Below are 11,700 nucleotides of genomic sequence, written 5' to 3' on the forward strand. Positions count from 1 at the left end.
CCCCAGGGGATGCTGAATCCCAGCTCCCTGGCCCCCATTCTGTTCCTGCTCTGCCCGGAGGTGTTCTCACAGCTGCCACAACCACCACCAGCACTACCTGGGCTTTCTCACTGCTGTGTGGGTGGAAGCTCTGTTGTTCTGCCTTTCAGACACAAGAAATGGAGGCAGGAAGAGACAGGTACAATGGGTACATACACATCCAGCCCCCACATTACCCCCTGCAGAAAGCTGCAGTTCAGCACTCCATCACTTAGAAACAGTTTAACCCAAATTACTGCTGCAAACAGATGTATTTTTACCCCCTGACATCAGACATCACACAACTAATGTCCTAATCTCACACCTATGCCTTTGTCAGAGGAGCATCCACTCCATGCTCAAGCCCATTGGCTCTGATTCCTTTGTAAATGTCCTCCTTGTCCAGCCTGAAAACCTTTCCTTTGCAAAGCAGCACAGCTTGGGCTGGGATGTGGGGCATTTGCTTCTTGTTGCATTTGCTCCATTTTAGCCTTAAAACCCTGCTACAGTCAGTAGTGAATCACAGAATCATGGAATTGTTCCAACCCCCCTGCCATAGGCAGGGACACCTCACACTACAGCAGCTTGCTCAGAGCCACATCCAGCCTGGCTGCAAACACCTCCAGGGCTGAGGCTTCCACCACCTCCCTGGGCAACCTGTGCCAGGCTCTCACCACCCTCCTGGGGAAGAACTTCTTCCTAACATCCAATCTGAATCTACCTATTTTTAGTGGTTTTTTCCCATCCCCCCAAGTCCTATCACTCCCTGACAACCTAAAAAGTCTCTCCCCAGCTTTCTTGCAGGCCCCCTTCAGATACTGAAAGGCCACACCTGGACCACTTTCTGTGCTCTGGAGCAGCATTTCTGCTCACTCTCTCCATCCTTGCTCTTGAGCAGAGGGCAGCAGCATCTGGTGGCTGCCTGAGGCTTAGAGACACTCATGGTGCCTGCAAGGCCACTGCCACCCCTCCATTGAGCAGAGCAGAAGCCCAGCCCAGCATGGTGAATCTGTCCAGGACACACCATGGGCTTTGGAGAGGGCTAAAGACCTAAAGTCAAAAGTCCAAGAACCAGAGCTTTGACTTACCAATGTGTGCCTGCTGGTCAGCTTAGGTCAACCCACCTGAGAACCAAGTCTGGTTGGTGATAGTCTGGTTTACCACTTAAATGAAAGCTGCAGTTGATTTAATCTGAACTGTTAGTTGTCCTGAGAATGAATGTCCACCAAGGCTCCAGGCACCACTCTGGAATGGAAAGGAATGGGATAGAATAGGAATAGGATAGAATTAACCAGGTTGGAAAAGACCTTTGAGATCATCACATGCAACCTATCACCCAACACCATCTAATCAACTAAACCATGGCACCAAGGGCCTCATCCAGGCTCTTCCTAAACACCTCCAGGGATGGTGACTCCACCACCTCCCTGGGCAGCCCATCCCAATGGCCAATCTCTGTCTGTGAAAAACTTCTTCCTAATATCCAGCCTAAACCTCCCCTGGTGCAGCTTGAGATGGATATCCAAGAGCCTTCAGCAAAGGCAGTAACCAAGCTTTTAGCCACCTTTAGAACTTCTCATCCATTCATCCCTTGGTTTAGTCCTCTGCAGACACCTGCCAGAACATCCTTTTCACAGGGGGAGCTCTCAAGCACCCTCAAAGCCTTTGAACCCTGGAGGTAGCAGCCCTAAAGCTCAGAGCACTGCTCTCAAAGAGGGAGTGCTCACAGCAAACCTTGTGGCATCACAACCCTGCCTTCTTTTAATAGCAAGGCACTTCTTCAGCAATTTAGTTAATTTGATTTATGACAAAAAGAAATTTGGAGAGTGTAAAACACCTCAGGAAAGGAACAGCAGGGAAGGGAACTCTGTGATTACCTCCCCCCTGCACACTCGTAAGCTGTGGCGGAGGCAAATTAACGATGAGACTGAAAGTTTACTACTTCTGCATGGAGCACAGCATAAAACTGAGGGAAAGAAGCCTGGGAGAGGAGGGGGCAGCGTGGTCTGACAGCAGGGCTGCAATTCAGGAACTCTTCTGAGCTGGAACCACCTAAGCTTAGGTTAAAGTGGTTAATTAAACATGGGCTGGTAGTCTCACTGAGCAGAAGAGCCTCAGGACTTGTGCCTGGAGACTTGCAAGTGTCACTGAACTTACCCAGCTGAGTACAGGACCCACACAATCTTTTCAGGAGGAGCTGACATCCTTCTCCCTGTGCCAGAGGTTAGCAAGCTGGAGGTTTAATTGTAGAGTAGAACAGAATAGAATAAACCAGGTTGGAAGAGACCTTGAAGATCATCGTGTCCAATCCATCAGCCAACCCCATCTAGCAACTAAACCATGGCACCAAGCACTCCATCAAGTCTCCTTCTCAACACCTCCAGTTTTGCTCCAAGCTCTTTTCTGTGGCACAAACCCTTGATGGGCAAGGGGCAAGGTGGGATCCCAAACTTTGGTGTAGGAAAGCAGAGATTAAACTTTCTTCTTCCCATTTCAGGCACTGAAGCTTTGTCACTGTAGACAAACCATTTAACTCTGGGTTCAGCTCCCAGCCCAGCTGATAGGAGGACAGAAGTGCCCAGAAGTAAGGTTAAACTAGAGGGCCTCACTTTCCATGGGCTTTCCAGGTTCATCTTTCTACATACCAGGATGCCCTCCTGGTCACCCAGTGCCACATTTCCCTCTGACATTCCCTCTAACACCTCACTGGCTGTCATGCCCTCAGAGCCCTCCATGGGCATGCCTTCCTTACCCCATGCCAGCCTCATCCATCAGCCATGCTGGAAGCTTGTGTACACTCCAAGTTCATCCTCCCCCTTCCACTGTCACTTCTTTTCTACCCCAGGAGGAGTTCCCTCTCCTAACCCATGTGAGGTGATGTGGTGCTGCTGAACTAGAGGGGCCAGAGGCTACACTGACTTGCAGGTAGCTCTTGAGGGGTCTGAAGCTGCCAGGTCTGAGAAAGGGACATTAAGATATCCCTTACCTGCTTTCTTTTTTCCAGGTTGGCCCAGAACAGAGCTCTGCACACTGAGCCCTGCTGTAGGAGGACTAAGGGTGACCTTTTATGTCCTTGTATCACAGAGATGCTGCTAGCAGTAGCACCTCCTCTTGCTCTGAGTCAAAGCTATTACCTGTTCAGATCATCACCCATGCCTTCAGCTGTGTCTGTACCCATCAGCCAAACCTTTCAGAGGAAATCCAACCTTTAGAATGATTTTCCCATTAACCTTCACTGTAGAAAGCCACCCTAAAGGACAGTAAGAGTCACCTCTGAAATCACCTCTTGGAGCAAGCAGAGGTCTGGCCACCAGCTGTTGCCTGGCATCTCTCATGGGCAACGTGAGAGGCTATGGCAGCTAAAAAGGGACCACTGCTGAAAGAAGCTTCTCAAAAGCACAGTTCCAAAGCAGGGAGAAGCTCAGAGCAGGTAACTCCGTGCCCCCTGGAGCTCAGCTGCTGTCTTGCAAGGAGACTAGGGTGTCCACAGGACCATTACTCGGGCTGAAAGCTGGGTAATGAGGCAATAATTGTGTAATAAGTGGCATCTTACCTTTTTTTTCCCCTAATGAACCTGTAGGAGGAGGATTTCCCCTCAGCATCCTCCCTCTGCTCTTCCCCCAGAGCTCATCTTTCACTTTGTCATGCAATTCCCAGCTGGCCAGCTGCAGCCTGTCTCACTCCCTTTCCCATTACACACTCGGCTGAGCCGAGGAGGGAAGGGCCCCCGGATTCCAGCGGGAAGGTAATTAATTGACTTTCTGCTCTCGTTGCTATGCGGCAAAGGTGGAAGCTGCTGCCGCAGCTAGAGCTCGGTTTTAAGCCGGGGAGGTTGGACTCAAACGGCATCGCCACGGAGGTGAGCAGGGAAAGGCAGTGGCTGGATGAGGAGCTGTGATGAAGAGAGCAGGAGCTGTGAGGAACAACCCCCCCGTTCACCTGCCAGCCAGGTACTGCCATTCAGAGACTCTCCTGGGGAGTCTCTTTCATCTCAAACTTGGCCTAACCCCCAGGCCAGGCAGAGATCCGAGGCACCACTGCTCTGGTGGCTGGTGTCACCTCCAGCACAACTGGGCAGGGGGCTGGGGGCACTCTGGTATCACAGAGCTCCCGAAGCTGCTCCTGGTGTTGCCTGGAATCCATGTCTGTACCTCTCCTGCTGCTGCCAGCATCAGCCAGAGCAAGGGTGGGCTGCTTACTCTCAAAACCTAAGGGGCTCTCTGGGGCATGTTCAGCCAGATAGGAGCTTCTCCCTGTGCTGGAATTTGGGGAATTCATCATGGCTCTCCTGAGCAATCAGCTGCTCCTTCCCAGCCTCTCTGCTGTTCTATGATCTCTCCCTCCCTGCAGCATGATGCCTCCAGCCCCAGAGGTCTCCACACTATTTGCCTGAGAAGGTCAGCAGCAGAACAAATATTTGCCCTTCCTGGGTCTCATTCAGGGCTTTGTGAGAATTAAAGTTTTATTTTATGATCAAACTCTGTATCTCTTTCTCTTTTATTTTTGCCTGGCCCCTCATTGCTGCAGACCACTGCCCTTGATTTCAGGTAAGGCCAAAGCCCCTTGGTCAGCACAGGAACACAAACATAACACCTAGCAAGGGTCTGGCTCTTAGTGGGTGGCCTAGAAAAGCTTTCTTTTAACCCAAGATTTCTGGATGTCAGCATCAGCCTAAGTTCTGAGCCCTACACACAGCTTCTGTAGCCTGCGATGAAAGCAGAGCAGCTCAAGCAGCAGCACTTACAGCGATGCCCCATGGTCCATGCCAGGCCAACAGCAACATTACACACAAGGAGAGACCAAAGGAGGATCATGGAATGATAGAATCATGGAATGATAGAATCATCAAGGCTGGAAAAAAGCTTTCAGATCATCCAGCCCAACCAGAACCCAACCACCATGACCACTAAACCATATTCTGAAGCACCACATCTACACACTTCTTCAACACCTTCAGGAATGGCAACCCCACCACCTCCCTGGGCAGCCTGTTCCCATGCCTCACCACTCTCTCTCAGCAGTTTTTCCTCATGTCCAACCTAAACCTCCCCTGGCACAATTCAAACCCATTTCCTCTTGTCCTATTGCTGCTTACCTGGCAGAAGAGACCAGCACCAGCATCACTAAAACCTCCTTCCAGGTAGCTGTAGAGATCAATAAGATCTCCCCTTAGCCTTCTCTTCCCTCAGCCTCCAACCCCCTCCCCAGCCTCATTGCTCTTCTCTGGGCATACTCCAGGACCTCAATGTCTTTCCTACACTGAACGCAGTACTCAAGCTGTGGCCTCCCCAGGGCTGAGTACAGGGGAGTACAATCACATCACAGGCAGAGAGCTGTGGAGAGGTCTCAGCTGTGACAGCACCAGGAGCAAAAGCACTTTGTTAAAGGTGTCAGTTTACAGCACACAGCTGGCTAGAGGCAGAGATTCATTTTCACCTTTCTGGCAAGGTGATCCCTACCACTTTTCTCTGAGCTCTGTGAACTTCCTCCTTCATCCCTGTGTGCTCTTTACTCTGAAACTTAATGAAGGTGACCTCCATGGCCAGGTTACCTGCAGCCAGCTGTTTTGGTGTGATGCTCACCCCCCCACCCCGGGCTGTGTAATCAGTGGACCAGCAGCACGGAAGTGTGAGGGCAGCAGCAGCAGCCCAGGAAGCCACTTTGTGATGTTCCCAGCCCCCTCTCCATCACCACACCCGGGGGATTTCTGCTTGTGCCATCAACAGCATCAGCAGGCTTACCTGCAGAAGGGCTGTGCTTCCCCTTCTCCTCCCCAGCAGTCTCCTGTCCCAGCTGGAACACAGCTCCAGGGTGCTCTCTAGAGTGGTGCTGAGCAGTTGCCCCTTGGTTCAGGCAGTTCCATTACTCTTTGGGGGTGGGGTGTCACTAACTGAGCAGCCAGCTCCTGCTCACACCTTTGACAGTGGCTGGGGTGTGGAGACTCAAATCAACAAGCTCAGAACATCTGGTGGTACCACTGCTGCGCTGTGCAGGGCTTGTTGTGAGGGATGCCAAGCGCTCAGCACACACAGCCCAAGGCTGTGATGATGTAGATAAGAAGCCTGAAGCAAGAGGAGACAGCAGGGAATTATTCCTTGCCTTATCTCCTTCGTTCAGTGTATGTCATCATTCCTGCCATTCCCTGCTCTGGCAGGTCCCAGGAGGATGTGTGTGCTGGTGCTGCTCACCTGATAAGAGAAGCCCCAGCACACAGCCTGGATGGGCTCCTTCCTGACCTGTACCTTGCACTGCCACCACTGTGAATCTGCATTTTGGGGTTGTGGGGAGGCACAGAAGGAAGCCCATGCCACCAACTGATTAATGTGCACGTGCTGGCTGAGGGGGTCAGAGTGCAGAGCAGCCCTGCAGGCCTGGCTAGAGTGCAACATGCAAATGCATGCTGCATGCCACCATGGGAAGCAAACCCATAATTATCCCAGCCAAAGGCTGTCTGCAGAAAAAGATGTGCTGCACATTTCCCCCTCCCTGTCTCCCTTTCCTGCCTTTTAACAGCAGAGCTGAGATTTAGGGCAGGCATTTTGAGGTGTTCTGGACAGAGCAGCCCATGCCCAAGGGCACCATTTTGCCTCCCCTGCCTGCAACACTCACCATGTCTGAGCTGGAGCTTCTGGTTTCCATCTTTAATTGCACTGTACTGCAAGTACAAAGCAGAACACAGAATTAGCCAGGTTGGAAAAGATCTTTGAGATCATCAAGTCCAACCTATCTCCCAACACCATCTGATCAACTAAAGGCACTGAGTGCCCCATCCAACCTCTTCCTAAACACCTCCAGGGATGGGGACTCCACTCCCTGGGCAGCACATTCCAATGGCCAATCTCTCTTGCTGGGAAGAACTTCTTCCTAACATCCAGCCTAAACCTCCCCTGGCACAGCTTGAGACTGTGTCCTCTTGTTCTGGTGCTGCTTGCCTGGGAGAAGAGACCAACCCCCACCTGGCTACAACCTCCCTTCAGGTAGTTGTAGACAGCAATAAGGTCTGCCCTGAGCCTCCTCTTCTCCAGGCTAAGCAACCCCAGCTCTCTCAGCCTCTCCTCACAGGGCTGTTCTTCAAACCCCTCCCCAGCTTGGTTGCCCTTCTCTGGACACATTTGAGCAGAGCATTTGAAGGTGCTGTCACCTCCTCTCCTGCACATTGCCATGCCTAATGGGATCTCCATCACTACAGACTCAGTCAAGGAAACAAACAAACAAAGCAAGCTGAGCAAAGGGAGGTCAAATATTGCAGGGAGGTCAGAATCACAGACTGGTGAGGGCTGGAAGGGACCTCTGGAGATCATCCAGTCCAACCCCCCTGCCAAAGCAGGGGCACCTGCAGCAAGCTGCCCAGGATCACAATGTCCAGGTAGGTTTGGAATCCCTCCAGAGAAGGAATCTCCACAACCTTTGTGGGCAGCCTGCTCCAGGGCTCCAGCAGCATCCTGGGAATGAAATGCTTCCTTATGTTTAAGTGCTCTAGGTTGTGGCTGTTGACCCTTGTTCTGTCACTGGGCACCACTTAAAAGAGTCTGGCCCCATCCCCTTGCTCCCCACCCTTTAGCTGTTGATCCTTGTCCTGTCACTGGGTGCCACTTAAAAGAGTCTGGCCCCATCCCCTTGCTCCCCACCCTTTAGCTGTTGATCAGCATTGAGAAGTTCCACTTCCAGTCTGCTCTTCTCCAGGCTAAACAGCCCCAGGGCCCTCAGCCTGCTCAGCTAAAGCAAGGTCATGCAGGACACTGGGAAAGGTTTCTTCACAAAGAGGGTTCTCAAACCTGGGAATGGTCTGCCCCAGGCAGTGATGGAGTCAGCATCCCTGGAGGTGTCCAAGCAGCTTGTGGACCTGGTGCTTAGGGACTTGGTTTAGCGTTGACCCTTCAGTGCTGGCTCAAGGCTCGGACTGGATGAGCTCTGAGGTCTCTTCCAGCCAGATGTATCCTGTGATTCAGGATGTGGTTTGATGGCCATGGTGGGGTCAGATGGATCATAGAATCAGAGAATTGTTAGGGTTGGAAGGGACCTCAAGGACCATTGAGTTCCAAACCCCCTGCCAGGGGCAGGGACCCCTCACACTAGATCAGGTTGGATGGTTGGACTCAAGTGATCTTTACCATCAGAAACAGTTCCCTGATTCCATCAGGCCCGTTGGGAATTTCAGACCTTGCCTCTCTTCTGCATTTCAGGCTTGCCTGTTTCAGAATTGGCTCATTGTCTAAGCCTGCTAATGTTTTCAATTATGTGAAGCCCAATTCAATATCTCTACCTGATGGGGAGGCAGCAGGAGTTGGCTTTTTGTGTTCTCTGACCTAGAGCTGACTCCATTTGCTGCCTATCTGACTGACTAGTGAAGCAGAAAACACACACAATGCACACAATTAATGACAGAGCCTGAGAAACACACCAGATCCCAGCAGAGGGGAAGGAATTAGGCTCTTGCCCAGTGAAGGAGTTTGTTGATGATGGGTTTTCTATTTATAACAATCTCAAGGGCTGGGAGGGAGGTGTCAGACCCAGTAGAAAATCCTGACTTCTCCTTTTTTTTTCCCTTCCCTCTAAAATTGGCTCAATGTTGGTTTTTTTTCTTTAATTGAAGTTGATAATATTAGAATCCATCCCAGCTGTGTGGCACTGCAGAGTGCCAAGAGAGGGAGAGGGCTTCTCTGGCCTTTAGCAATCTGTCTCTCTTGGCACTTATGGCCAACAGTTGAAAATCTAAATAAAGAGGAGGAGGGAAAAAAAAAAGTCCTCCTTAAAAAGTCAAGTGACTGCTCAAGCAAATAGCTGAGTCAATAGCCTTGCTCCTCTGCTCTGGGGATCATCTGTCATCAAACAGCACTGTACAGCAAAGATCTACATGGAAGACATCACAGTCTGACCTTTTGGTTGTTGGTTTGGGCTTTTTTTTTCCCCCCCATCCAGGTTTAGTGTGACAGACTGGATGTGAGGAAGAAGTTCTTCCCCAGGAGGGTGGTGAGAGCCTGGCACAGGTTGCCCAAGGAGGTGGTGAAAGCCTCATCCCTGGAGGTGTTTGCAGCCAGGCTTGGAGGTGGCTGTAAGCAACCTGCTGTGGTGTGAGGTGTCCCTGGGCATGGCAGGGGGGCTGGAACTGGCTGAGCCTTCAGGTTCCTTCCAATTCCCTAACAATTCTATGATTCTATGTCCTCTATTTTTGTCCTGAACACTGAGTTTCTTGTGTTGGAGTCAGCCAACTCTTTATCCTTCTACATCTCTGAAAAACAGCAACCCTGATGCTGCAGTTCTTCTGCTGGGTGATGCATGTGCAGTCATCCCTTGGCCACATACAAGAAGGGAGGTAGGCAACAGCTACCTCCCACCAGCACCCCTTCAGCTGCAACTCGTGCTATGAACACCTCAGTTTGTAGGAAAGCACCAATGATGTGTTAGCAAGCTCTCCTGCCAATAAGATTCCCAAGGAGGTGACTCTCTGCTTGCCTGGCCTGTAGGTCTTGCATGCCGGGTGCCTTCAGAAGCTATAAAAGTACTGGCATGAGCAGCCTGAACTTGTTAATGTGATGACAACGGAGTGGAGAGGACCCAAAGCAGCAATATGAGGTGTAACAAGGGGAAAGAGCAGACATGGAACTGTCTGAAGACATATATCATCTGTCTCCAGACCTTTATCTTATCTACACTGCACTTTTCCCAGAGACTGGACCAGACAATACTTGAGATCCCTTCCAGCCTTGGTGTTCTGTGATCCCCTGGCACAACTTGAGGCCATTTCCTCTGATTCTATATCACTCATTCCTTGGAAGAAGAGACCAACACTCACCTTGCTCCAACCTCCTTTCAGGGAGCTGTAGAGAGCCAGAAGGTCTCTCCTCAGCCTCCTTTTCTCCAGGCTAAATAACCCCAGCTGCCTCAGCTGCTCCCTTCCAGACCCTTTCCCAGCTTTGCTGCCCATCTCTGGACCTGCTCCAGCCCCTCAATGACCTTCTGGTCCAAAACTGAACACAGTATTTGAAGTGTGGCCTCACCAGCGCTGAGTACAGGAGGGATGATCCCTGCTCTGCTTCTGCTGGCCACATTACTGCTGGCAGGAGCCAGGATGCTTCCTTCATGGCAGAAATTGCCCTGGATGTCTGAGTGCTCAGCAGATCTACCTGCACAGCAATTCAGTAGGACATTTGCAGCATTATTGCCACCTTACCTAGGAAGCAGAGCCTTTAATCCCAGAGTCAGCTCCCCACAGAGAGAATCCCACACCATCCAATAGGATTTAATGTTCTGCATCAGCTGAGAGGTTCAAAATCCAGACTCTGTAAGGCTTTCACTGCAGGCTGGAGGAGCTGGACCACTGAAAAACCAAGTCTGGGGATCAAGTTGTGAAATACTAATGCAGCTCTACACGTGTTATTGCATGAGCATTGCCTCTAAAATCAATTTTCTTTCATCTGATAACACTGATTTGAGTGCAAATATCTTGCATCCATTCAGCCTGGGGAGCAGGCAGAGCCCTGTGCCAGGTCAGGGCTGGGCTGAGCAGGAATGTGCCCTTTGTCCTCCTCAAACTTTGCAAGATTTGCTTATTTGACACTGAATTTCTAACCCTCTGCCATTCACAAGAGCCATGGAAGCTTGGTGGGCTGCTTGGGGCTCTTCTTTTTCTTTTCTTCCCCCTCTGTTTTCTTTCCTTCCCAGTAAGTTAATAACTGATTCTTCATTTTAGCACAAATAATGGAACCCACTTCAGCAATCCCAGTTCCTTGCTGCCTTTCTGCACTTTCCACCTGTTTATTAGGGAGACTTCTTGCTGGATCCAAGTGGTTCAAGAGCAGCTTGCAAATGGATTCTAAATGAATGTTTGAAAGCCACCTCCTTTCTAAATGGGAGAGGCTAATGAGTTTTAATTCCAGGGAAGGTCAGCCTCTTCAGCAAGTCAGCTGTTTTGCAGGCTGGTTTGTTCATTTATGCAGCTATGTCCTGACCAAAAAAGCATTTGATGAAGGCTGTGTGTTGCCAGCCAAGACATTGCATGGAGCCCACTGCTGGAGCAGGCTTCACTTTGCAAACATTCAAAAGGAAATACAGGGGGAATGGAATGGTTGTAGCAGCTGAAGGCCACAACTTGGCCACTTCTTCCAGCACTCTGCTATATCAGTAATTTTCATATGCTCAGAGCAGCACAAAGAAACATAGAATTGTTAGGGTTGGAAGGGACCTCAAGGATCAGCCAGTTCCAATCCCTCTGCCATGGGCAGGGACACCTCACACCACAGCAGGTTGCTCACAGCCACCTCCAGCCTGGCTGCAAACACCTCCAGGGATGAGGCTTCCACCACCTCCCTGGGCAACCTGTGCCAGGCTCTCACCACCCTCCCGGGGAAGAACTTCTTCCTAACATCCAACCTGAATCTACCCATTCCTAGTTTTGCTCCATTCCCCCCAGTCCTGTCATTCCCTCACACCCTAAGAAGTCCCTCATGGGAAGAAAGGACAGACCCAAAGGAAGAATGACAATCTGCACTGAAGGCCATGAACCTCAGGACTGTCCCTCAACAGAACTGGTGACAGGTTGGACTCGATGATCTTTGAGGTCTCTTCCAACCTTAGTGATCCTGTGATACTGTAACTCCCTCTTAGCAAGATGTGATCCAGATGTGGTCAATGCAAAAAAAAAAAGAGGGAGAATCAAAGCTGCCTCCAGGGCCCCTGTGGCTC

Source organism: Melanerpes formicivorus, unplaced genomic scaffold, assembly GCF_026170545.1.
Source record: "Melanerpes formicivorus ecotype bairdi unplaced genomic scaffold, bMelFor1.0.p_v2 SCAF_19, whole genome shotgun sequence".
Lineage (NCBI taxonomy): Eukaryota > Metazoa > Chordata > Aves > Piciformes > Picidae > Melanerpes > Melanerpes formicivorus.